Source organism: Triticum aestivum, chromosome 4B (genome assembly GCF_018294505.1).
Source record: "Triticum aestivum cultivar Chinese Spring chromosome 4B, IWGSC CS RefSeq v2.1, whole genome shotgun sequence".
Classification (NCBI taxonomy): domain Eukaryota; kingdom Viridiplantae; phylum Streptophyta; class Magnoliopsida; order Poales; family Poaceae; genus Triticum; species Triticum aestivum.
In genome coordinates, this window is record NC_057804.1 from 36,260,548 (window position 1) to 36,286,985 (window position 26,438).

Here is a 26,438-nt window from a genome sequence, read left to right on the forward strand (position 1 = left end):
TAAAATGACAAGAAAATCATGTGTAAACTTGGAATTGAACCATTGACCATAAATGCAAATGCACACTTTAAAATGATTATGTCAAATTAACAATTTAACGCCGGTACTCACGAAGGAGTGGAAGACCAACAGCAAACGAGTGCACTTTTGAACATAGTTTTAAAAACTGTACTGGTCCGACTAAAACCCGGAATCGAGGCCTCATTCAATTTTTTTTAGGTGCGTCAGTCTTTAGCAAAAAGCCAGTAATAAAATGACAAGAAAATCATGTGTAAACTAGGAATTGAACCATTGACCTTCAGGCACCGCACGTCCAACACCCCTACCAACTAGGCTAGCCACAGCTTGTGATTCCATAGTGGATTATAGCCAATAAATGATTCATTTGATTAGAGGTCAATTCTTTTTAAATAACTTGAATATTCCAGTTTTTTGTCGCTGAATGAGTTGAACCGGCAGTCGGACCGATAAAAATCTAAACCGGTAGCCTCAACGGTTCAACTGTCAGTCCGATTTTTTAAAGTAAGCATAAGAATTGTAGAGCCGTACAACTATAGCATCAATCAACCACTAAACAACAGTCTAGTAGACCAGTATTGTACTAGCATGAAACCGAAAACAGAACATTGTTCCAGTGCGAGTAATTTTTTTTCAGAAGAACACGGACACACTCCAGCCAGTACAGCATTTTTTCAGAAGAACACCCACACACTCCAGCCAGCACAACACAAGAATTGTCCGTAGCAGTAAGCAAACAAGCAGTTGTTAGGCAGTGTACATCGCCTAGTTGACCGAATGGCAAGATGGCTAGGGGCCAGCTGTAAGTGCAAGCACAAAAAATCACACACGCACAACGCCTAGCACCTAGCTGCAAGTGCAAGCCACAGAAGTCACACACACAAAGGCTGGTTTACAACGACAAAGAAGAAACCATTGAATCAGACGTCCAGGTTTTGACACGAAACAAAAATCCCAAATTAATCAAAACGCCAATTTCGAACAACATAAGCTTAGTTTACAAGATGGTAAATCTAACATAAAGTGTATCTATCTCCAATGACAATCTGTCATACATGAACTTAACTTAGTAACATTTTTCTGAAATTATCTAAGCTTCATGTTTGAAGAGCAAAAACTATGCAAACATATAAAAGTCCACTAAAAGAACGCATAGCTTCATCTGCCAGTTTAGAACAATCCTTCACCTCCACTTGCAAAATTTCCTGCAAAATAAGATTCACTGAAGCGCATGAGCAGAAGTTCATTATAAATCAGAAGAGTCAGGTTACTTTCAATACATATATGGACTGTAATAACAACCCTAATGATGCAAAGCATTTTAAAGTTTCGCCATCACTAATTCCACGTTCTTTTGCTTCGCCGTGATAGAAACATTATAGTAAAAAAACGCAAAGATAGAATGAACTGAGAGTCAGAGAGTGACATATATCGACCATCCAAACATCCAATAATCTAGTAGGCTCCGCTTTAAATTAAAAATCAAATCGTGTTAATATTGATCAATCATTGATCACTGTGAGCTGAGTTGACTGGACACTGTGAGCCAGGTAATGCATGGAACATGAATAGGCAAAAAGGAACATACCTTTTGGGACACAAGAATCCTTATGTAGCCTCTTCCTCTCTGTCAGCGTCGCTTCTGGTACTCGACTACTTGATGGTGGTAAGTACCTGACCGTCGTCCATGCCCAGGCAAGAGAGGCAGACTTGGCTTGGCTCGATTTGGTCAATTGATCGAACATCTCGTAGGCGAGCTGAGCACGAAGCAGGCAGCAGGCGAGGTGGTGAGGTCGCTAAAGGAGCTCGGAGCAGGAGCGGGGCGAAGATTGGCTGCTGGAGGAGGCCAGTGTTGTCAACGCCGCCCCTGTTCACGTACCTGCAGCAGAAGATCAGCATCGCTCATCATATACACTAATAATCTCTAGTTCTCTGTCACAAAAAGGACAAAATGAGATATAAATCACCGTATCACCATAAACTTCATCACATCACCAACACTAAATAGCAAACCAGAATCAGTACTCAATCAAATGTAAGTCTTTCTCATAGTCATTCGTAAAAAAAAAGTCTTTCTCATAGTCTCAAACAAGTCTTCCTCATAATCTCAGAACACCAAATAGCAACACAATAAAACTGAAATATAAATTACCAAATACCAATTTCTAATTCTTTTCCCTGATCTCTATAATTCTTTATCAACTATTGTCATCAGGCCAGCAAAAGCAACACAGTTTAGTAGTTCTACTAGTTCACAAACTTCACAAGTTGACGTATCACATATGGATGCTTGGATAGAATAGAAGAATTGGTAATCAGAGTGGAGAAGAAAGAGATCATATTACCAGCGTCGGTGGTCGGGGCGTCCTGGTCGGGAGCGGAGGAAGGCGACCATCGGTCGTCCTTGTCAGGGGCGGAGGAAGGCCACCATCCGTCTTCCTGGTCCGCTAGCTGGACCTCCTGGTCTGCAGTGTGTATCGGAGGGAGGGCTGGAGTAGCTGGACCTGCAGCGGCTGGACGGCTGGACGCTGGAGACCAGGCAGCGGCGATGGCGTCCCCTGGATGGCTGGGGTCGCTTGACCAGCACCCAGCCCAGCGGTGGCGCGGCCGCACGAGGAGGCATCGGAGTGTCCGTCCTGGGCTCCTGGCGGCGCGGGGTGGCGTCGCCGTGCCGTGCAAGGGCGGCGGCGGAAGGGCGGTGGTGCCCTATAGTGGAAGGGGCGGCGGCGGAAGGGGGGCGAATGTGCACCTATTCGGGGAAAACCCCTAGATTATCCACACGAAAATAAATCAGACGATGGGCTTTTGGACCGGTTCGCTTGTTTTGGGGCCTTTCCGCCGGTTCGCTCGCTTTTACCAAAAAAAAAATCATGCACGGAACGGTCCATGAAGATTAGCCAACTGCCAATGTCACTGGTTCCGGGTTTTCTCGGTCATGCCTTTTTCTCAAACTATAATCCAAGGTAATAGTGGGGCGGCTGCGATGTCCCATACTCCCGACGGTTGTCTGTCTTCTGTTAGTGGACTCGACTTGCCGGTGTAAAGTCAATCTGTTACCTCTTGGGTCATAGGATCACGTAGCAACACTGGTCACTGCAACATCATCGCGCCCATCGTTGTTGTTGTGGCAACCAGCTGTCACCCTCTCGCATCACTGTCATTGCAACATCGTGGGTGGTCGGTCATATCTCAAGCATCCCATCGACACCACTTTGTAGCACCACCACATGTGTTTTCAGCGCCCATCCAAAGTCGCCCACCACAATGGTCACAACTTTATCCCATGCCGATCGTAGCTCTCATGGGCACTCGCATGGGAATGACATGATCTTGGTCGAGGCGACCGATCAGGAGCAAGATCTCCCCATATTCTTTGTCGGCCTGTTGCCATGTAGGGGAAGGAAGGAGGAGACTGGATCGATGTGTCAGCCTCTCAGATCCATCGTTCCCAAGTTATTTGAAGGTTGCTTCGGATGTCCATTGTTCTACCATATGCGTTGCTACGTCATTCTTCATGAGCAATAGAATAGTTTCTTTTGTTGGGAGTTGGTGTGGTTCCATATTGTCCAACTTTAGCGAGAGCTATGACGACACCACAACAAGGAGTCCATCTATGATAGTTTCGTCGAGGTCTATTCCGATCACCACTACCAATGTTCACCATCATCTGTGGTTAGTACAACCATCGTCGCCCATGTTCTGGGTGCCGCTAGCTCTCACGAGGTAGAGAAGCATATGCTCCATTTGGCCGGCGGGGTAACAGATCAAGGACACAAATGAATATCATGAGTCGTCATCAACCTCAATGTTTTTTATATCAACTGGATCGTAACCTCATGCTTAAAGTATCTTGACCAGACAACATCACAATTAAACTTATAGTTTGATCTCTTGTAAGCAAGGGTACACAACACACGTTCTCTTTTCGCCCAAATTAAAATTCATCACCTAAATGTCTTAATTCCGCCTCACCAATTTTATCACAACACGACTCGGTGAATATAAAAGCAAATGTCGATTCTGAATCACAGCCGCCCTCCGGGAACAGTGTCGCTCCCATCGCAGCAGCGACATCGCTCCCCAAGGACGCGGCAACGCTGCGCATTGGTCATGACAACAACATCGCCATCGTCGCCGCTCCGGCAACTGACCGCCGATTGTCATGACAACACCGGCGTGCCCATCGTTCCACATCAGGATATCCCAGTCACAACAACGCTAGTACCCATGGCAGACCCTCCCCTGCACTCCCATGAGACTCTGTTATATGTTATATTGCACATGTTATGTAAATACACATGAGAATGCAAATCATAACTTTATGCTGGTCTATTATGGCCAATGCTTATTCTCCAACAGGCGTTGAGAAGCGAGTGAGGAGGGTCTTGTATAGTTTTGTGTCGTCTACTGCAGATTCGCCTGGTGGTGACGGTTTCCAGAAATTTCCGGTGTTCTTCATTGATTTTGTTGGCTGAAGACATCGAATTCGAGGCCCAAGGTGCCGGGGTTGAACCCCAACCACACACGTGTGTTATGCCTTCATGTATATGTATGTTTTTTTCAAGAATTTTTGAAAATGTAGACAAAATTCCAATTTTTCAAAACCGAGCTCCATGGAGCTCGGTCTCCAAAGACAGTATCCGATTACTATTTAACTATATCCAATTTCCCTCTCAATAATAGATAAATACTAAAATATGCTCCATTTTTTATGCAAAAAAAAAACATGTAAGGTAATTTTCATGCCAAACGAATAACTATATGTAACAGTGTCCCGGTTCTTCCAAAACAATTTCCCTCCAGATTTCCCTTGATTTTTTCTGCTGGCGCTAAATCTCTAATATTCCCGCTTACTTTTCCCTCCAATTATAACCAACAAAAGGCTAAATAAACTGGGTCTCAAATCCGATCTACATCCAGCCCAGCCGCTATCTCTCCGCCCTCAAACGCCCAGCACGCCCCCTGTTCGGCGGCTACGTCGCCGCCCTCGAACGCCCAGCGCGCCGCCGCCTGTAGCCCCTCCCAGCACCCGCGCCCCCACCCACCTCAACCCCCGGATCGATCTACCGCTTCTCAACCTACCTCGGCGCCAATTGGATTGCTGCGGCGACGGCCTCGTCGATCCTCAGCTTCGGCACCTACATCCTGAAGGGGTACGATCTCGTGTTTGGTATGGATCTGAACGCCCACCCCTTCTCAGATCTGCCTGCTACGAATTCCTTATTTGGGTCGGGAGCAAGCTGTAATCTCAGTACTTGTACTTGTTCATCCATCTAAGTGTTTCACCTCTGTACTAGTACTTTCATCCATCTGATTCTTTAACCTCTGAACCTTTCACTCGTACGTTTCTCTGATTTCTCACCCCGTGGCCACCTTGCTGCTGCTGCTTCACTGACTTATTGGGATGGCACATGAGGCAACATGCTGCTGCGTTTGGAGATTTCATAAAAAAAGACATTAGCATGTAGCAAACCATGAGAGGGTATTAAACAAAACGGCCACAACACTAAACAGATGGGTCACCAGTTTAGGATCAGTAGCAGACCATGGACAATTTTGGTCTAATGAATAAAGCAAAGATACCAGGGTAAAACAAATCAGATGAGGAATGTTACACGCATGAGTACTCACCCATGAGAGCAGGACAATATGTCCTGTTGGAATTGCTGCATGTTCATCGGCACACAGTCAGTCAACAACTCGAGGAGCACGACAATGTGTGCACTTCACAAAATTCACCACCTTCTCATCCTAGTGCCACACATGAATCCAGCACAAACTGGTAGAAATTAAAATAAGTACCATGCGCAAATGTCCCGGATTCTTAGTCCGATTTTTAACTTGTTATCTCGAAGTTCCAGCAGAAGATTTTTTTAATGAATATCTGTCGATTGAGCGTTGTGTTTTCAAACTAGATAAGATTTTGTTCATAGGCGCATCTTATATCCAATGGCATTGAGTGTGGGTGGCTGGACCGTGGTCTTGAATCTCCTCTCTCTATTTCGAGTTATGATAAGCTGATAGTGCATTGGCATGCTACTGTGTACCTCTTTGCCCTCTCCATTCACATGTTTCTTTTGGTCGGATTGCTTGGTTCTGCGACCCAAATTGCAGAGGAGACGTCCACAACTTGTACTGCTTGGTTTTCCTGTCCAAGACTCAAATCTTCTCCTAGGTGGATTCTCCTTTCTCCTTCCCTCATTTATCTTCTACGAATTCATGTCTATTCGCAATTTAAATTGTGCTTGTGATGTCATTATTTAATCTGTCTTTACTTGTAATGGTTTTATTGACACTTAATTAGTACTTTTCTTAATCTTGTATTACATAAGGAAGTACGCAAGCACGGGAGAACAAGCTTGTCAATTTTTTTGGAACATGCCAAAGGGGCAAAGAATAGTTGTAAAATGCAATGAAGAAAGCTAGCCTTTTGGACCAAGCTTGCCAATTGTTTGGAACATGCCAAAGGGAATAATGGAATAGAAGAGGTAAATGACTTCTTTGTCCCTTCCTTTTGTATGCATTTATATCAATATTTTACTCATACTTGTTAGTTCTGTAGGAAAATCTCCAATCAAATCATACTGGCATTTCTCGGTTACAAATACTACATGGTAAAACAAAGGTTATGTCAATACATGGCTATATCATTGCTTTTCACTTGAAACCTTCGTATTAATATTTCAGTTTGTAGAGAATCCAATGCAATGGACCTGTTGAGGCATGCTTGTCTATGAAACATGACATTTTTGAGGCTAATAATCTGTCGCGTTCATGCCAAAAAGTTATGTCTAGACTTACTCTCACTCATGTCACAAAGATAGAATATAAAAATATTAATTGCTTACCATTGTTGTGTCATGGAACCAGGATGGCGAGCATGATGATGTCGGTCAGTTACAAATTCAACAAAAAATCATCGTCACCACAAGACCTTGTTATTGATTATGTACAAAAGGTAAGGTTTGTGTGTTTCTGAGTTTTGAGCTTTCTGTAGCTCTAGGATATGAATATCATTCCATCTACTACTTGTCTCTTTGTAGGCAAGGGAAATGAGGGATTGCGCAGTTGAATATTTTTCAAGACTAGACAAGCAGGGGACTAGAATTGAACGCCCACATCCAGTTCGCTAAAAAAAGGCGTACTTCTTCAATCAAGGTAAAGATCCGCCAAGGGGCATGGGTTTACTGTACTCAAATTCCTGACCCAAACCAATCTAACATGCCTCCTTAAAAAATGACTTCTGTTACAAATCTACAAGTAAATGATAACTTCAACCAAGCGTGAGCAAGTGAGTTGTCCTTGGGCATTAGACTTTGATGGCTAGTCCAGTTTATTTAGTTTTTATGGGGTCATGTATTTTAGGATGCCATTAAAATAGAGATCATATTGTTCATGCAAATTATATTATTATTGCTGTTGAATGCTAATAATGATCATAGCTTTTAAAGTAGTTTTAAAGACTTCATCATATCCCAACAAGCAAAACATTGTATGGTACTTTTCTGACTATTGATCCAGTTACTAAGGCTGGTGGTATTGAGTTAATTTCTAAAAAAATTCATGTGCGCATAGATGAACCTATTCTTGATAATGAGGAGTTAGTAAGGGAAGTTTCTGGTTGCAGGACAATTGGTGAAGCTTTCTCTTCAGGATACTTAATTGCTTGGCCTTCAACTTTTGTAAGTTGAAGTCTTTTCTTCCATATTCGAGATCATATTTGTGTATATTTAATTACATAACTATAGGGTCTTTTCTTTTCCAGATTTGAAACAAGGATAATTGACTTGCAGCTGAATACTTCGGTTCGAACAGGAAGCAAATAAAATTTGAAGATTTTACTTCCCAATAGTTGTAGTTTACACTGATAGATTGAAAAATGTAATATTATTCAAAAGATCTTTTTCTTTGGTCGAATTTATGCAAATGCTATGGTGTAATATTCTCCATACTTGTGTTTTCTATAGTTAAATTGATATAAATGATATGTTGTTGCACCTAAGAATATTTGTATTTATTTATTGTAATGCATAAGTGTAATACACTCTTGTATATTCATAGTACATATCTTGATGTTTTGAATTTGTGTATCTGCCGTGCTTCAATTTCTCTACCAATCTAACTGTGGCAAGCAAAATATAAAAACAATTAACTATTTTGCAATTACAGTGTTTTTTAATGAATAAATGTATATTTCATAAAATGGGTGTTGAATTTTATGGTTAATAATTAAAAAATAAAAAAATAATTATGTTGCCAAATTAATATAGTAGTGTTACTGATAGTGTTAAAATAGTTACAAAATTTGTTACTGTGGAAGTTGACAACTATAAATTATAATGCTACCATATTTGGATATTATGTTACTACTTGTGTTCCAACGATAAAAATATATGTTACCAATTGTGTTACTGTAGTTACAAAAACATGTTACTAGCAATGTTCTATGTCTACAAATATATGTTACTATGTGTGTTACTATAATTACAAAAATGTGTTACCGCCATGTTTGGTAACACATAAAATGCATGTTACTATAATCTAGTAGTAACATATTTTTTAACATATGGTAACATTTACTATGTGTGACAGTTGACATCACTTAGTAACATGGTCTAATGGAACACATTTGAAACTGTGTTACTATATGGCATAGTAACACTCTTTTGGGCCTGTAGTAACACAACTCGGTGTTACAAAAGCTCTGTCCTCTTGTAGTATACAAACTACGATCAGATTGGGCTTAAACCCGATCCGAGAGAGATTAACTCTCTCCAGGTCACCCACCACGTTGCAGTGGTGGAGGAACAATGCGACAAATCTTCACCCATCTTAAGGACTAGTTATGTCCGGATTCCCGATCCCTCCAAGCCGAATACCCGCGGAGGGGAGGACGTCACTCAAGCCCTGAACCTAAAGTCAGGCAGCGGGCTAGATTCATTGGACAACATCCAAGAACCCAAGCTTCCAAATTTGGAAACTCCTTGGCCCCTGAGTCTCAGATTGGGCGAGGTTCCGGGTTTAACTCCACCCGCCCACCCAAATATAAGGGATCTATCCCAAATTCGGCAAGAGCCCACAGAAACAGTACACCATTACTGGGCCAAATTCCTCCTGGTTATGAATAGGATAGAGGACTGTCGCGAGGAGGATGCAATTTCATTCTTCTGCAATAATTGCACGGACAACGGAATCCTCAACGCAATAAGTCGTCGTGAAATTACGCGCTTTGCCGACTTGGCATCCATAGTACGAAAGTATTGTGCGATGGAAAGCGTTCGAAAAACCAAAATAAAATTTTGGGACAATCCGGCCCTGAATACAACCCCAGTCCGGAATAAAAGGGCGCATTATCGCCAGGCACCTAGCCTAAGCAACAAAAAGCAGAAACCCTCTGTAGGTTATGGAACCGTACGGGAAGGATGGCTCAATGGACCCTGTAAAATTCATAGTACAGAGGGCGCCAGACCAACTCATAGCCTTAGAGCATGTTGGATACTCCGGCAGGTGGCCAGAAGTGGCGAGGAGCTTCTAACTCCAGAATCCGCAGAGCACCAGCCCAGGGAGACTAGTACGGTATCAATAGTCTTCGAGACTTTCGCATCAAATAATATGCGGAAACGAACACTCCACAGCCTTACCGAAGTCTACCATGTATGGACAATAAACCCATGGAGTGACACGGCTATTACCTTTAATGCCAGTGATGAACCTAAATTCCGAACAACCCTAGCACCAGCCGCGTTGGTCCTCAGTCCAATAGTGGACGGCTTTCGTCTTACCAAGGTACTCATGGACGGTGGTAGCGGATTGAACCTCATTTATGAGGAAACCCTACAAAAAATGGAAATAGACTGGAGCCGCATTGAGCGAAGCAACACAACCTTTAGAGGAATAATCCCCAGTCGGGAAGCGTGCTATACAGGAAAAATCACACTGTATGTGGTGTTCGGCACGCCGGATAATTACAGGTCCGAGGAGGTCACGTTTCAAGTGGCCCCGTTTAGCAGCGGATACCACGCTCTATTAGGGCGAGAGGCATTCACAATTTTTAAGCTATACCCCATTATGGGTACATGAAGCTCAAAATGCCCGGACCCAACGGAATCATCACTCTTGCTAGTGACCCGGACATAGCACTCCGCGTCGAAAACAAGACAGCCGCACTGGCCCTCGAGGCACTATCCGAAGCCCTAGCGGCCGAAGAACTGACTGCGCTACGCTCCACGGTGAACAGGGACGACGTGATACTCGATAAAAGATCCAAGTCCACCTCCTTTAAACCGGTGGACGAAATAGTCAAATTCCAAGTCCATCCAACGGACCGTACAAAAACGGCCTCCATCGGGGCGCAATTAAACCCTGATGTAGACGCCGCACTACGAGAATTCCTACGCGAAAATTGGGACATTTTTTCCTGGCACCCTTCAGACATGCAAGGAATCCCACGCAGGCTGGCCGAGCACAGCCTAAACATCCTAAAAGGATTCAAGCCTGTCAAGCAGGCTCTTCGGCGTTTCTCCGAGCCTAAGAGACAAGCCATGGGAGAGGAGCTAGCCAAACTACTGGAGGCCAGATTCATCAGAGACATAAACATCCGGACTGGCTAGAAAACTTCCTGATGGTACCAAAGAAGGACAAATCCTGGCGCCTATGTGTCAATTTCAAGGACCTCAACAAGGCTTGCCCAAAGGATCCCTTCCCCCTCCCCCGCATCGATCAAATTATCGACGCTACCGTAGGACACAATTCATTGTGTTTCCTCGATGCATACTCCGGCTACCATCAAATTAAGATGGCAGAGCCAGACCAAGCCGCAACGGCATTCGTCACCCCATACGGCCCATTCTGCTTCAACACAATGCCCTTCGGGCTCAAAAACGCCGACGCAACATATCAGCGCATGATTCAGACATGTCTGGCAAACCAGATCAGCAAAACAGTGGAGGCATACGTAGATGACGTGGTCGTCAAAACCAAGCATATCGAAACTCTAGTAGACGACTTGAGGCTCACATTCGATAACGTCCGAGAATATGACATCAAGCTTAACCCGGAAAAATGTGTTTTCGGCATACCAGCCGGAAAGCTCTTGGGCTTCATTGTATCCGGTAGAGGAATTGAAGCAAACCCAGCCAAGATCCGAGCTCTTTCACAATTGGATATTCCAAAGGACCTCAAACAAATACAAAAATTGACTGGATGCGTGGCGGCTCTAAGCCGCTTCATCTCCCGCTTGGGAGAAAAGGCATTACCCCTTTATCGCCTCCTCCAGCGCATCGAACACTTCGAGTGGACGGATGCCGCCACAGCCGGACTCGAAGAAATAAAAGCCATACTAGCAACAAACCCGGTCCTGGCCGCGCCTAACATCGGCGAACCAATGCTATTATACATTGCGGCAACTCGTCAAGTTGGAAGCGCAGTGCTCGTCGTCGAACGAGAAACGGACGGACACAAATTCCCCCTTCAAAAACCAGTTTACTACGTGTCCACTGTCCTCACTCCATGCAAGTCACGGTACCCGCATTATCAAAAGATAGCGTACGCGGTGTTTATGGCATCCCGGAAGCTGTGACACTACTTTCAAGAGTGCTCGATAACAGTAACCTCCGAAGTACCCCTTAACGATATTATAAACAACCACGATGCGACGGGCCGGATTGCCAAATGGGCCATTGAGCTCCTCCCGTTCAACATAACCTATAAGCCATGGCGAGCTATCAAGTCGCAAGTTTTGGCCGACTTCGTCGCCGAATGGACTGAAGCCGAACTCCCTAAAGAGTACGGCACATATTCCAACTGGATCATGCACTTCGACGGCTCCAAAATGTTAGCAGGTCTGGGAACTGGTGTTGTTCTGACGTCCCCAGCGGGAGATACAATTCAATATGTACTCCAGATAATGTACACGGACTCTAACAACGCAGCCGAATACGAGGCCCTTCTACATGGTCTCCGGATGGCAGTCTCCATGGGAATCCAACGCCTAGAGGTGCGTGGGGATTCGAACCTCGCGATATCCCAAATAAATGGAGACTTTGATGCCAAGGATCCGAAAATGGCAGCTTATTGCAGCGTCGTCCTCAAAATGTCAGCTCGGTTCGAGGGACTCGAATTTCACCATATAGCCCGGGAAAACAATCAGGCAGCAGACGTCTTGGCACACATCAGCGCAAAGCGCGATGCAGTCCCCCCCCCCCCAACATTTTCTTGGAGAGGCTATTCAAGCCATCCGAACAATGGGAAGGGGAATCCGGAAATAACAGCCCGAACCCAGCCGCACCACCCGACACCGAGCATTCTGACACAATGGGAGGCTCTGCCAACGAAGTAACATCCTCAACCCACGTAATAATGGCAGTCATTGCCCCGTGGACAGAACCATTCCTAGCCTACCTAACTAGGCAGGAACTTCCTGAGGAACAAAACAAGGCACGCTGCATAGTGCAGCGATCTAAAGCCTATAAAGTCCATGAGGGAGAGCTTTATAAGAAAAGCACCACCGGAGTCCTTCAAAGGTGTATCTCCGAAGAGGAAGGGCGGAATCTTCTGGCTGAAATTCATGCCGGACTCGGCGGGCACCACGCCGCAGCCCGGGCCCTTGTAAGCAAGGTGAGGGAGTCCTGGACTAGGGGGTGTCCGGACAGCCAGACTATCATCATCGGCCGGACTCCAAGACTATGAAGATACAAGATTGAAGACTTCGTCCCGTGTCCAGATGGGACTTTCCTTGGCGTGGAAGGCAAGCTTGGCGATACGGATGTGTAGATCTCCTACCTTTGTAACCGACTCTGTGTAACCCTAGCCCTCTCCGGTGTCTATATAAACCAGATGGCTTTAGTCCATAGGACGAAGAACAATGATACCATAGGCTAGCTTCTAGGGTTTAGCCTCCTTGATCTCGTGGTAGATCTACTCTTGTAATACCCAGATCATCAATATCAATCAAGCAGGACGTAGGGTTTTACCTCCATCAAGAGGGCCCGAACCTGGGTAAAACATCGTGTCCCTTGTCTCCTGTTACCATCCGCCTAGACGTACAGTTCGGGACCCCCTACCCGAGATCCGCCGGTTTTGACACCGACATTGGTGCTTTCATTGAGAGTTCCTCTATGCCGTCGCAATCAGGAGGGATGCCTTTTCCCGTCGTTAAAGACGGCGCCGTCGTCAAGCGAGCTTTGGCCCCCGGCCAAACTATCCGGCTAGGCGGTTTTCTTATGACCGCCTGTTCGGCCGCCGCTCCGACAATGACCTCTCGAGTCATCAAAAGTGATCTTCACGTCAACTCGGAATTCGCCGAGCAGCTAGATCCGATGGAGATCTCCTCCGTAAATGAGCTCTTGGATCGCATCGTCGCCCTGGGAGTCGCCACAGACTACGATCAGATTGGGCTTAAAACCGATCTGAGAGAAATTAACTCTCCCCAGGCTACCCACCCCGCTGTTGTGGTAGAGGAACAACGCGACAACTCTTCCTCTATGTTAAAAACTAGTTATGTCCGGATTCCCGATCCCTTCACGCCGGATTCCCGCGGAGGGATGGATGTCAATCAAGTACTGAACCTAAAGTCAGGCATCGGACCAGATTTGTCGGATAACATCCAGCAATCCAAGCTTTCAAATCCGGAAACTTCTCGGCCTTTGAGCCTCAGACCGGGCGGGGTTCCGAATTTAATTCCGCCCACCCACCCAAACATAAGCGATCTATCTCAAATACGGCAAGAGCCCGATGAAACAGTACATCACTACCGGGCCAGATTCCTCCTGGTCATGGACAGGACAAAAGACTGCCGTGAGGAAAGCGCAATCTCAATTTTCTGCAACAATTGTACGGACAAGGGAATCATGAACGCCATAAGTCGTCGCGAAGTTACACGCTTCGCCGATCTGGCGACCATAGTACAAAAATATTGTGCGATGGAGAGTGCCTGGAAAACCGAAACCAGGTTTTGGGACAATCCAGCCCTGAATACAACCCTAGTTCGAAATAAAAGGGTGCGTCATACTCAAGCACCTGGGTTAAAAAGCAAAAAGAAAAAAGCCCCTAAAGGGCACAGAACCGTACTGGAGGGATGGCTCAACGGACCCTATAAAATCCACAGTATGGAGGGCGCCACTCCAACACATAGCCTTCGAGCATGTTGGATGTTACGGCAGGTGGCCAAAAGTGGCGAAAGCTTTCTAGCCCCGGGCAACCAGCCCAACAGTACCAGTACGGTATTAACAGTCTTCGAGACTTTTGCATCAAATAACATGCGGAAATGAACAATCCGCAGCCTCGCCAAAGTCTACCAAGTAGCAACAACAAACCCATGGAGCGACACGGCTATCACCTTCAATGCCAGCGACGAACCTAAATTCCGAACAGCTCGAGCACCAGCCGCATTGGTCCTCAGTTCGATAGTGGACGGCTTTCGTCTTACCAAAGTACTCATGGATGGCGGCAGTGGATTAAACCTCATCTACGAGGAAACCCTCCAAAAAATGGAAATTGACTGGAGCCGCATTGAGCGAAGCAGCACAACCTTTAGAGGAATAATCCCTAGTCGAGAAGTATGCTGCGTAGGAAAAATCACACTAGACGTAGTGTTCGGCTCGCCGGACAATTACATGTCCGAAGAGGTCACGTTCCAAGTGGCCCCATTCGGCAGCGGATATCACGCCTTGTTAGGGCGAGAGGCATTCACAATCTTACAAGCTATACCCCATTACGGGTACATGAAGCTCAAAGTGCCCGGGCCCAATGGAATAATCACTCTTGCCAGTGATCCAGATATAGCACTCCGCGCTGAAAATAAGACAGCCGCACTGGCCCTAGAGGCATTATCCGAAGCCCTAGAGGCAGAGGAACTCACTGCGCTGCGCTCCACGGTGGATAGGGACGATGTGATACTCGATAAGAGGTCTAAATCCACCTCTTTTAAACCAGCAGATGAAATAGTCAAATTCCAGGTCCATCCAACAGACCCTACAAAGACGGCCTCCATTGGGGCACAATTAAATCCTGATGTAGAAGCCGCACTACGAGAATTCCTTTGGGAAAATTGGGACATTTTTGCCTGGCACCCTTCAGACATGCCAGGAATCCCACGCAGGCTCGCAGAACACAGCCTAAATATCCTAAAAGGATTCAAGCCAGTCAAACAGGCTCTTCGGCGATTTTCCGAACCCAAAAGACAGGCAATGGGAGAGGAGCTAGCCAAACTCTTAGAAGCCGGATTCATCAGAGATATAAAACATCCGGACTGGCTAGCCAACCTGGTAATGGTACCCAAAAAGGACAAATCCTGGCGCCTTTGTGTCGATTTCAAAGACCTTAACAAGGCCTGTCCAAAGGACCCTTTCCCTCTCCCCCGCATCGACCAAATCATCGATGCCACCGCAGGACACGATTCATTGTGCTTCCTCGACGCATACTCCGAATACCATCAAATTAAGATGGCGGAAAAGACCAGGCCGCAACGGCATTCATTACTCCGTACGGACCATTCTGCTTCAACACAATGCCCTTCGGACTCAAAAACGCCGGCGCAACATATCAGCGCATGATTCAGACATGTCTGGCCACCCAGATAGGCAAAACAGTGGAGGCGTACATAGACGATGTGGTCGTTAAGACCAAACACGTCGAAACTCTAATGGACGATTTGAGGCTTACATTCGACAACCTCCGAGCATACGACATTAAGCTCAACCCGGAAAAATGTGTTTTCGGCGTACCAGCCGAAAAGCTCTTGGGCTTCATTGTATCCGGTAGAGGAATTGAAGCAAACCCAGCCAAGATCCGGGCTCTGTCACAATTGGATATCCCAAAAGACCTCAAAAAGATACAAAAATTGACGGGATGCGTGGCGGCTCTAAGCCGCTTCATCTCCCGTTTGGGAGAAAAGGCACTGCCCCTCTATCACCTCCTCCGGCGCACCGAACACTTTGAATGGATGGATGCTGCCACGACCGGACTCGAAGAAATTAAGGCCATATTGGCAACAAATCTGGTCCTGGCCGCGCCCAACTTGGGCGAGCCTGTGTTATTATATATCGCGGCAACACATCAAGTTGTCAGCGCCGTACTCATCGTCGAACGAGAAACAGAAGGGCAAAATTTCCCTCTTCAAAAACCAGTGTACTACGTATCCACTGTTTTAACTCCATGCAAGTCCCGGTACCCACATTATCAAAAGATAGCGTATGCGGTGTTCATGGCACCCCGGAAGCTGCGACACTACTTTCAAGAGTGTTCCATAACGGTGGCCTCCGAAGTACCTCTCAACGATATTATAAATAATCGCGACGCGACGGGCAGGATTGCAAAATGGGCCATTGAGCTCTTACCATTTGACATAACCTACAAACCACGGCGAGCTATAAAGTCGCAAGTTTTGGCTGACTTCATCGCCGAATGGACCAAAGCCGAACTCCCTAAAGAGTACAGTGCATACTCCAATTGGATCATGCATTTTGACGGCTCCAAAATGTTGGTTGGCTTGGGGGCTGGCGTCGTCTTGACGTCCCCAGCCGGAGACACAGTCCAATACGTACTTCAAATAATGTACATGGACTCCAACAATGCAGCCGAATACGAGGCCCTTCTACATGGCCTCCAGATGGCAATCTCCATGGGTATTCAACGCCTAGAGGTGCGCGGGGATTCAAACCTCGCAATATCCCAAGTAAATGGAGACTTTGACGCCAAAGATCCAAAAATGGCAGCCTACCGTAACGACGTCCTAAAAATGTCAGCCCGGTTCAAAGGACTCGAATTCCACCATGTAGCCCGGGATAATAACCAGGCAGCAGACGTGTTGGCACGCATCGGCGCAAAACGCGACGCCGTACCTCCAAACATCTTCCTGGAACGACTCCTTAAGCCATCCGTATTATGGGAAGAAGAGTCCGGAAATGACAACCTGGAACCAACTGCACCACCCAACACAGAACATTCTGACATAATCGGTCACTCAGCCAATGAAATAACACCTTTAGCCCATGAAATAATGGCAGTAATTGCCCCGTGGACAGAACCATTCCTACCCTACTTAATCAGGCAGGAACTTCCCGAAGACCAAAATGAGGCCCGCTGCATAGTTCGGCGATCTAAAGCCTACAAGGTCCATGAGGGAGAACTTTATAAGAATAGCACAACCGGAGTCCTTCAAAGGTGTATCTCCGAAGAGGAAATTCACGCTGGACTCAGCGGGCACCACGCTGCAGCCCGGGCCCTTGTAGGCAAGGCCTTCCGTACAGGATTCTATTGGCCGACAGCCCGGGAAGATGCTCAGGACTTAGTCCAACGATGCGTTGGTTGCCAGCTCTTTGCTAATCAAAGCCACATGCCACCCACCACCCTCAAAACTATACCCATCACTTGGCCGTTCGCGGTCTGGGGGCTTGACATGGTTGGACCCCTTAAAGGGGGAACCCACAAGCACAAATACTTATTGGTCATGGTGGACAAATTCACCAAATGGATAGAGGCCAAGCCGGTTAAAACGGCAGAATTCGGACCTGTGATAGACTTCATATCCGGGGTAGTACACCGTTTTGGCGTCCCCCACAGCATCATCACTGATAACGGCACGAATTTCATGGCCGACGAGGTTAAACTCTGGTGCGAAAACATGGGCATCAAGCTCGACTACGCTTCAGTCTACCACCCTCAAACTAACGGTCAAGTGGAACGAGCAAATGGTCTAATCATGAGCGGCATTAAACCCAGATTAGTGCGGTCCCTCACGGAATCTAACACGCACTGGGTAGAGGAGCTCGACTCCGTACTCTGGGGGCTGCGGACCAGGCCAAACCGCACTACCGGATTCACACCATTTTTTATGGTATACGGCGCCGAGGCAGTTTTGCCCTGCGATATAATTCATGACTCACCTCGCGTGCGCATGTACGAAGAAAGAGAAGCCGAGTTGGATCGACAGGACAGTTTGGACGCCTTAGAGGAGGAGCGCGACGTGGAAAAATCCCGTTCCGCATTCTATCAGCAGCAGGCTCGAAGATATCAAAGCAGAGAAGTACGGGCCAAAACTTACAACGTTGGCGAGCTAGTTCTACGCCTGCCGGACAAGAAAAAGGACAAACTTAAGCCCAAGTGGGAAGGTCCCTTCATCATCGACCAAGTCCTTACCGGCGGTGCATACCATCTACGCGACGCATCTAACAACCGACTCGAGCCAAACCCATGGAACGCAGCCCGTCTCCGAAGATTCTACGCCTAGCACCGGACTCAGAGTTCGTCTCCTTCCTCCGTCCACCTTTCATATTTTTTCGCTGTCTTTGTTTTCCCTCCTTTTTCCTCCCTCTTTCAGTACAAGCCTCTTGAGGGCTGATCTGCACTTTGTTCGCACTCACTCGATGTGCTACTCGCACTCGTTATACCTGGGGGCTTCTTCAACAGAAGCTTATCTATATGGGCTTCATGCCCAACACATGTGTCATACTTCTGCATGTACCTTTTACTCACCATTATATGCATCGATATGACTTAAGTTTTGGCCAAGCCGGGTTGCCTGGCTCCTGTGCTTACCCCTACGTTCTCGTTTGTTCGGCTAGGCGGTAAAGGGAGCACCTCTACGATTGTTACTGCCAGGTCAGCCGGATGTGTACCTCAGACTGGGTGAAGCTGAAGGCTAGCGTTCTTAAGGGAATATTTGGTCGGTGACCTAAAAGATTATTTATTACTTATTTATTTATCTTCCCCCAGATGCTTTTTCTGCTCTTTTCGCAGTCCGGTCATGCACTTTAGGGCATGCCTCCCAGGGAAAGGAACCCCTAATGGAATTATTCTCCCTGGAAGATGTTTCTTACTAACCATGTAATATAACATAGCTAGTTGGGCACTTGTCTGATAAAGCACTTATGACCCCTATGCCTTGTCTCCATGCATGCCCCGGTTTTTTTCTTTTATAACCGTAAGGGTATTCGGACACACTCCGGACTGTTGGGTCCCGAGGTTGAAGCGAAAAGGTCCGCAAAGACAAACGATCTACAATCCGGCTAGAAGGCATTTTACATGTCATTTTAAATTACATCGTCTGATTGTACTCCTCTTCAATCCCATCTAACAGGCTGTCTAATTTACAGTCTTGTTGGGAATATTTCGCGGCCAACTCTACTTGGCCGTACATCAGGCTCACAGGGATCTCCTTCCCATCGGGCCCCGCAGGTCCGACCTCGGCCATGTGGTTTGGATCAGACTTCGGGTACCGCGTCTTCACCATGGCCCAGGCCTCCCTAGCGCCTTGATGGCAGGCTGATATCTTCCACAGACGGAGACGCCGCCGTACTCCCTGAAGCTTCTTAGCAAGCCCTCCAAGACCCTCGGGTAGGGAGACGGAAGGCCATAAGGCCTGAACGACGCTGCTCATCGCCTGCCGAACACGTTCGTGCAGTTGCAGCAGCTCGGGAAGAGGGTCTCCCGTGGAACCAGGCATCTCCTCCGCCGGACGACCCGTGAGCACACCTACAGACACATTTCTGTCAATCGACTTCCTCGCCGAACTCTTCTTTTCAAAAGAGTTTGCTCAAGCACTTACTATAAATGCCGCGACGAAGCCGCCGATTCTCCTTTACGGAGTTAGATAGCTCGACCCGAACATCTTTTAGTTCTTCGCCCAGCCGGGTGTTGGCATCTTGGAGTTTGTTCCTCTCCTGCTGCACCCTCATAAGCACCTTCTCGCTGGCCTTCAGCTGGCGCAGCAGATGTTGCTTGTCCGGATCTAGTCCGGCACCCTCTGCAATATCATTGTCAGACTATACACACGCCGCACTTCATAAACCATTTCTCTTTTCGAAATATGAATTACCAGAGGGGGTCTCTGTGACTCCCCCGACAGCGGCTAGTGCGGCCTCAAGTTGGGCCTTGCATTCTTGAAGCTCCTGGGATAGGTGGGTATTCTTCTCTGTTAGATCCTGCATAACAAATGATCCTTAAATCAGTTAGTTTAACTATTTTAAGTCTCGGGGGCTACTGGCATATATAACTATTAAAATTTCTCACCCATATGTCTTTCACATACTGCTCTGTGGCTCTGGTTAAACCATCTTGAGCAGCACGGAGGTGCGCGTCTCCCGCATTAAAGGCATTCAACACCTCTGGGGAGAAACACACGTCACGAAGAACTGTCCGACGGCGCCTGTGATTCATGGCGCTCTCCACCTCAGACCTGGTGGCGGACAACCTGTCGGCATCCTCCGTTGGAGGAGCATCCGGCTCGCGCCTTGCGCTCGCCTCCCTCTCTGGACCAGGCGTTGGAGCTTGGCTGGCGGAGGCTTGGTTGGCAACCTCTCCGGACTCAGTCCGATGAGCGCTCTTTCTCCTGGAAGAATCACAAGCATTGATATACCTCCCAGGAGTCTTTCCCTTAAAGGACAATGGTGCGCCATACCTTTGCGGCGACGTTTCGATTCGCGTCGCACTCCTGTTCCGCCTGCTGGGCCGCACTGACCTTGGTTGGTCGGTCGCCGCGGGCTCGGCTTCCCGCCAAAAAGGCACCTCCTGCAAAGCACCGTTGGTACACGGTGGTCAGAAATAAGCATTAAAAAGGTAACGGTGTCAGGACTTCGGTCGTACTCACCTGGGAAGCCGGGGATAAACCGGGGTAGTCAGCCGTAATGGCGACTAGAGCATTGTCTATGCTGAGCTGGTGGAACTCCCCGTCAATCAGTTCCACCGTTATGTCCGGATCCTCTCTAGAGGCTGGATCAAGGGATCTTCCCGGATCCTCGGGTTGCGGAGTCAGGCTTTCTATGCCCTCCACATCCTGGCGCAGTTCCTGCGTCGAAATCATAAAATAAGACACTTGTCTTTGAAGGCACGGATCAGATATATAAACGTCCGCTTACCCAGCTCCGAGGGTTATTCATGGAGAATCCATTCAATGGACTTGTGCGGAGGAAGTCCTCCTTCTCCCCCTTGTACAAGCCGGACAGGATCTTCGCCAGATCGGCGGCCGATCCCGGCCCCTTGCGACAATGACGGGTGGCGTCATTCTCCCCGTTGAAATCCCACATGGGGTGGCCCCTATATTGGAGCGGCTGCACCCCTCGCATAATGCATGTGGCCATGACTCCAATCATGGTTAATCCGGAATGGGCCAGTAACCGTATCCGGCCCATCGGATAATGGACGCTCCTATCATCTTCCAGTTGAGGGCTCCGCGGGCGCCAACTCAGGCGTTTCTTCAAAGGAGCGTTACTAAACTCCGGGAGGCCGATCCGAACTGGATCCGGCAGTGGGGCGTCTTCCATATAGAACCACTCCGAAGGCCAGTCTTCGGACGCCTTCTTCGGGGTTCCGGATAGATATCCGGTCCCGGCGATGCGCCATATTTCAGCTCCGCCCACTTGATATATCGACCCCTCGTGAGAACGGGGTACGAGGCAAAACAGCCTCTTCCAAAGCGCAAAATGGGGCTCGATGCCCAAGAACAACTCACAAACAGCTACAAAGCCCGTGATGTGCAAAATGGAGGCAGGTGTGAGGTGGTGAAGTTGGAGTCCGTAGAACTCCAGGAGGCCCCGGAGAAACGGATGTATGGGAAATCCGAGTCCCCTTATTAAGTAAGGGACGAAGCATACCCGCTCTCCTTTAGAGGGATTGGGGACGCTTTCCGCCTGCTTCCCACCCTTGTAGGTGGCCAGTCCGGCTCGAACCGGAACCATAAAGGCTGGGGGAAGGTATCCCTCTGCTTGGAGCGTCACTAACTCGCTATGCGGGACTGAGCATCTCCTCCAATCTCCTGGCTAAGGACTGGGAGCGCGAGAAGAGGAGCCGCGTCGACTATCCATGTTGGAATGGATTCTTGTCAGATGCGCTTCAATGAGTACTTGCGGAAGGAGGATGGAGTGATTCGGATCTGGATCCACGCCTCTCTTATAGGCGGCTTATTCGCGCAGCTAGGGGGGTAAAACACAAAAATACCCTGGCTTTTCGCATTCATGCAACACGTGGAAGAGGGCCATTATTGGATGTGGAATCCAAGGAGCGCAACATTTATGAAGAAACCAGACACTATTCGGCTAACACATGGAACATGGAGGAGAACCCGCCTTGCAAACACCGAAGACAACATACGCGCCGGACTCGTCGTCATTGAAGCCTGGTTCGGGGGCTACTGAGGGAGTCCTGGACTAGGGGGTGTCCGGACAGCCGGACTATCATCATCGGCCGGACTCCAAGACTATGAAGATACAAGATTGAAGACTTTGTCCCGTGTCTGGATGGGACTTTCCTTGGTGTGGAAGGCAAGCTTGGCGATACGGATGTGTAGATCTCTACCATTGTAACCGACTCTGTGTAACCCTAGCCCTCTCCGGTGTCCTATATAAACCGGATGGCTTTAGTCCGTAGGACGAACAACAATCATACCATAGGCTAGCTTCTAGGGTTTAGCCTCCTTGATCTCGTGGTAGATCTACTCTTGTATACCCACATCATCAATATCAATCAAGCAGGACGTAGGGTTTTACCTCCATCAAGAGGGCCCGAACCTGGGTAAAACATCGTGTCCCTTGTCTCCTGTTACCATCCGCCTAGATGCACAGTTCGGGCCCCCTACCCGAGATCCGCCGGTTTGACACCGACACAGCCTTCGGGTTTACCACACTACCGCAGATGTCAGCTTAGCCGATGTTCGGTTGCACTTTTGTCACCAAAGCCATATGCACCACCGAACTCCAAACTATCACATCACCTGGCCCTTCGCGGTCTGGGGGCTTGACATGGTTGTACCCCTTAAAGGAGGAACCCACAAGCAAAAATACCTACTGGTCATGGTGGACAAATTCACCAAATGGATAGAGGCCAAGCCTGTTAAGACGGCCGAATCTGGACCAGTGATAGACTTCATATTAGGGGTAGTACACCGTTATGGCGTCCCCCACAGCATCATGACTGATAACGGCACGAACTTTACGGCCGACGAGGTCAAACTCTGGTGCAAAAACATGGGCATCAAGCTCGACTACACTTCAGTCTATCACCCACAAACTTACGGTCAAGTCGAGCGAGCAAATGGTCTAATCATGAGCGGCATCAAACCCAGATTAGTGCGGTCCCTCAAGGAATCTAACACACACTGGGTAGAGGAGCTCGACTCCGTACTCTGGGGGCTGCGTACCACCCCGAATCGCACCACCGGATTCACACCATTCTTTATGGTATACGGCGCAGAGGCAGTTCTCCCCTGCGACATAATTCATGACTCACCTCGCGTGCACATGTACAAAGAAAGAGAAGTCGAACTCGATTGGCAAGACAGTTTGGATGCCTTGGAGGAGGAGCGCGATGTGGCAAAAGCCCGTTCTGCATTCTATCAACAGCAGGCTCGAAGATATCAAAGCAGAGAAGTACGGGCCAAAACTTACAATGTTGGCGAATTAGTTCTACGCCTGTCGGACAAGAAAAAGGACAAACTCAAGCCCAAATGGGAAGGTCCCTTCATAATTGACCAAGTCCTGACTGGTGGAGCGTACCGTCTGCGAAATGCATCGAATAACCGACTCGAGCCGAACCCATGGAATGCAGCCCGTCTACAAAGATTCTACGCCTAGCGCCGGATTCTGTGTTTGTCTCCTTCCTCTGTCTATTTTTTACACATTCGTTGTCTTATATTTCTCTCCTTCTCCCTCTTTTTCTCTTACAGCCTTTAAGGGCTCGTTTTCGCGTTGTTCGCACACAATTGACGCGCTATCCGCGCTCATTATACCCGGGGGCTTCTTTAACAGAAGCTTGTTTATACGGGCATCATGCCCAACACATGTGTCACACTTCCGCATGTACCTTTTATTCACCATTATATGCATCGATATGACTTAAGTTTTGGCCAAGCTGGGTTGCCTTGCTCCTGTGCTTACCCCTACATTCCCGATTGTTCGGCTAGGCGGTAAAGGGAGCACCTCTGCGATTGTTACTGCCGGGTCAGCCAGATGTGTACCTCAGACTGGGTGAAGCCGAAAGTTAGCGTTCTTAAGGGAATATTCGGTCGGTGAACTAAAAGATGATTTCTCACTTGTTTATTTATCCGCCCCCCTGATGCTTTTCTGCTTTTTTCACAGTCCGGACATGCACTTTAGGGCATGCCTCCCAGGGAAAGGAACCCCTAACGGAACTATTCTCCCTAGAAGATGTTTCTTACTAACCATGTAATATAACATAACTAGTTGGGCACTTGTCTGTTCAAGCACTAATGACCCCTACGCCTGGTCTCCACGCATGCCCCGGTTCTTACATAACCGAGAGGGTATTCGGACACACTCCGGACTATCGGGTCCCGAGGTTGAAGCGAAAAGGTCCGCCATGACAAACGATCTATAATCCGGCGAGAAGGCATTTTACATGTCATCTTAAAATACATAGTCAATTTGACTGGGTATATTCCTCTTCAATACCATCCAACAGGCTATCTAGTTTACAGTCCTATTGAGAATATTTGGCGGCCAGCTCTACCTGGTCGTACACTAAGCTCACAGGGATCTCCTTCCCATCGGGCCCTACCGGTCCGACCTCGGCCATGTGGTTTGGGTCAGCCTTCGTGTACCGTGTCTTCACCATGGCCCAGGCCTCCCTAGCGCCTTGACGGCAGGCCGATATCTTCCATAATCGGAAGCGCCGCCGCAAGCTCTCCAAGGCCTTCAGGCATGGAGACGGATGGCCACAAAGCCTGGGCGACGCCTTGCATCACCTGCCGAACTTGTTCGTGCAATTGTAAGAGCTCGGGACGAAGGTCACCCATAGATCCGGGCATTTCCTCCGCAGGCCTACCTGTCAGCATACCTACAGACATAACTCTGTCAATCGATTTCCTCGCCGAACTCTTTTTCTGAAGTTTGTTCAAAGCACTTACTAAAAATGCCGAGTCGAAGCCGCCGATTCTCCTTCACGGAGTCCGACAGCTGAGCACGAACATCCTTTAGTTCCTCGCCCAGCTGGGTGTTGACATCTTGGAGCTTATTTTTCTCTTGCCTCACCCTTGTAAGCACGCTCTCACCAGCCTTTAACCGGCGCAAGAGCTATTGTTGGTCTGGATTCACTCCGGCGCCATCTGCAATGTTATTGTCAGATTTTTACACATGCCGCACTTTGCAACATACTTATCTTTCAAAGCATATAGTACCAGAGGGGGTCTCCTTGACCTCCCATGTCGCGACTAGTGCGGCCTCAAGTTGGCCTTTGCACTCTTCCAGCTCATGGGACAATTGGGTATTCTTTTCTATAAGATCCTGCATAACAAATGATCCTTAAATCAGTTATTCTAACTGTTTCAAGTCTCGGGGGCTACTGACATATATAACCATCAAATTTTCTCACCCGTATGTCTTTTACATACTGCTCTGTGGCTCTGGCTAGACCATTTGAGCGGCACGGAGATACGCATCTCCCGTATTGAAGGCATCTAACGCCTCTTGGGAGAAACAAGCGTCACGAAGAATTGTACGGCGATGCATGTGGTTCATGGCACTCTCCACCTCTGAATTGGTGGCAGACAACCCGTCTGCATCCTCTGTCGAGGAGCGTCCGGTGCGCGCCTCGTACTCGCCTCCGCTTCCGGACCCGGCCTTGGAGCCTGGCCGGTGGAGGCGCGATTGGCAACCTCTCCGGATATAGTTCCGGCGAGTGCTTTTTTTCCTGAAGAAAGCACGAGTGTTGGTACGCCTCGAGGGAATAAAACCTGGGAATAAAATCGCGCACCATACCGCTGCGCCGGCGTCTCAATCCGGACCGTGCTTCTGTTTAGCCTGCCAGTCCTTGAAGCCCCTTGTTGGCTAGCCACCGCAGGCTCGGCCCTCCGCCTCAAGGACTTCCCCTGGAAAAACGCCATTGGTATATGGTGATAAAAAATAAGCATGGATGTATCATCTTAGAAGTACTAGGACTTCGGTCTCAGTTACTTGTGAGGCTGGAAGTAGTCCGGGATAATCGGCCGTAATGGCCACCAAGGTGTTGTCCTTGCTCAATTGATGAAACACCCCATCGATCAGCTCCACAGCTAAGTCCGAGTCCTCTTGGGAGTCCGGATCGAAGGACCATTCCGGGTCCTCGGGTTGTGGAGGAGGGTTGTTTATCTCCTTTACAGCCTGGCATAGCTCCTGCATTGGAATTGCTAGGCTGAATACTTAACTATGGGAATATGAAACGGATGGGCAAGTGAAAGTGTCTGCTTACCCAGCTTGGAGGATTGTACATAGAAAATCCGCCCTGTGGGTTGGCGCGGAGGAATTCCTCCTCTTCTCCCTTGTACAAAGTGGACAAGATCTTCATTAGAGCGGCAGCCGACTCCGACCCCTTACGGCTGCACTGGGTGGCGTCGTCCTCCCCATTGAAATCCCACATGGGGTGGCCTCTATACTGAAGCGGCTGCACCCCCCGCATAATGCATGTGGCCATGACCTCGATCATGGTCAGTCCGGAAT

At 48.0% G+C, this 26,438-nt stretch overlaps 2 long non-coding RNA genes across 2 annotated transcripts; one reads left to right on the plus strand and one right to left on the minus strand.

The window, feature by feature from the left end:
- Positions 1–953: 953 nt before the first annotated feature.
- Positions 954–2,743, minus strand: LOC123094343 (uncharacterized). Its single transcript, XR_006445805.1, has 3 exons — positions 2,364–2,743; positions 1,607–1,897; positions 954–1,223 (listed from the first exon to the last, which is right to left on the minus strand). It is a non-coding gene; the product is annotated as an uncharacterized lncRNA (long non-coding RNA).
- Positions 2,744–4,947: 2,204 nt separating this feature from the next.
- Positions 4,948–7,960, plus strand: LOC123094344 (uncharacterized). Its single transcript, XR_006445806.1, has 7 exons — positions 4,948–5,188; positions 6,133–6,193; positions 6,351–6,506; positions 6,889–6,976; positions 7,062–7,176; positions 7,646–7,700; positions 7,784–7,960. It is a non-coding gene; the product is annotated as an uncharacterized lncRNA (long non-coding RNA).
- Positions 7,961–26,438: the final 18,478 nt, after the last annotated feature.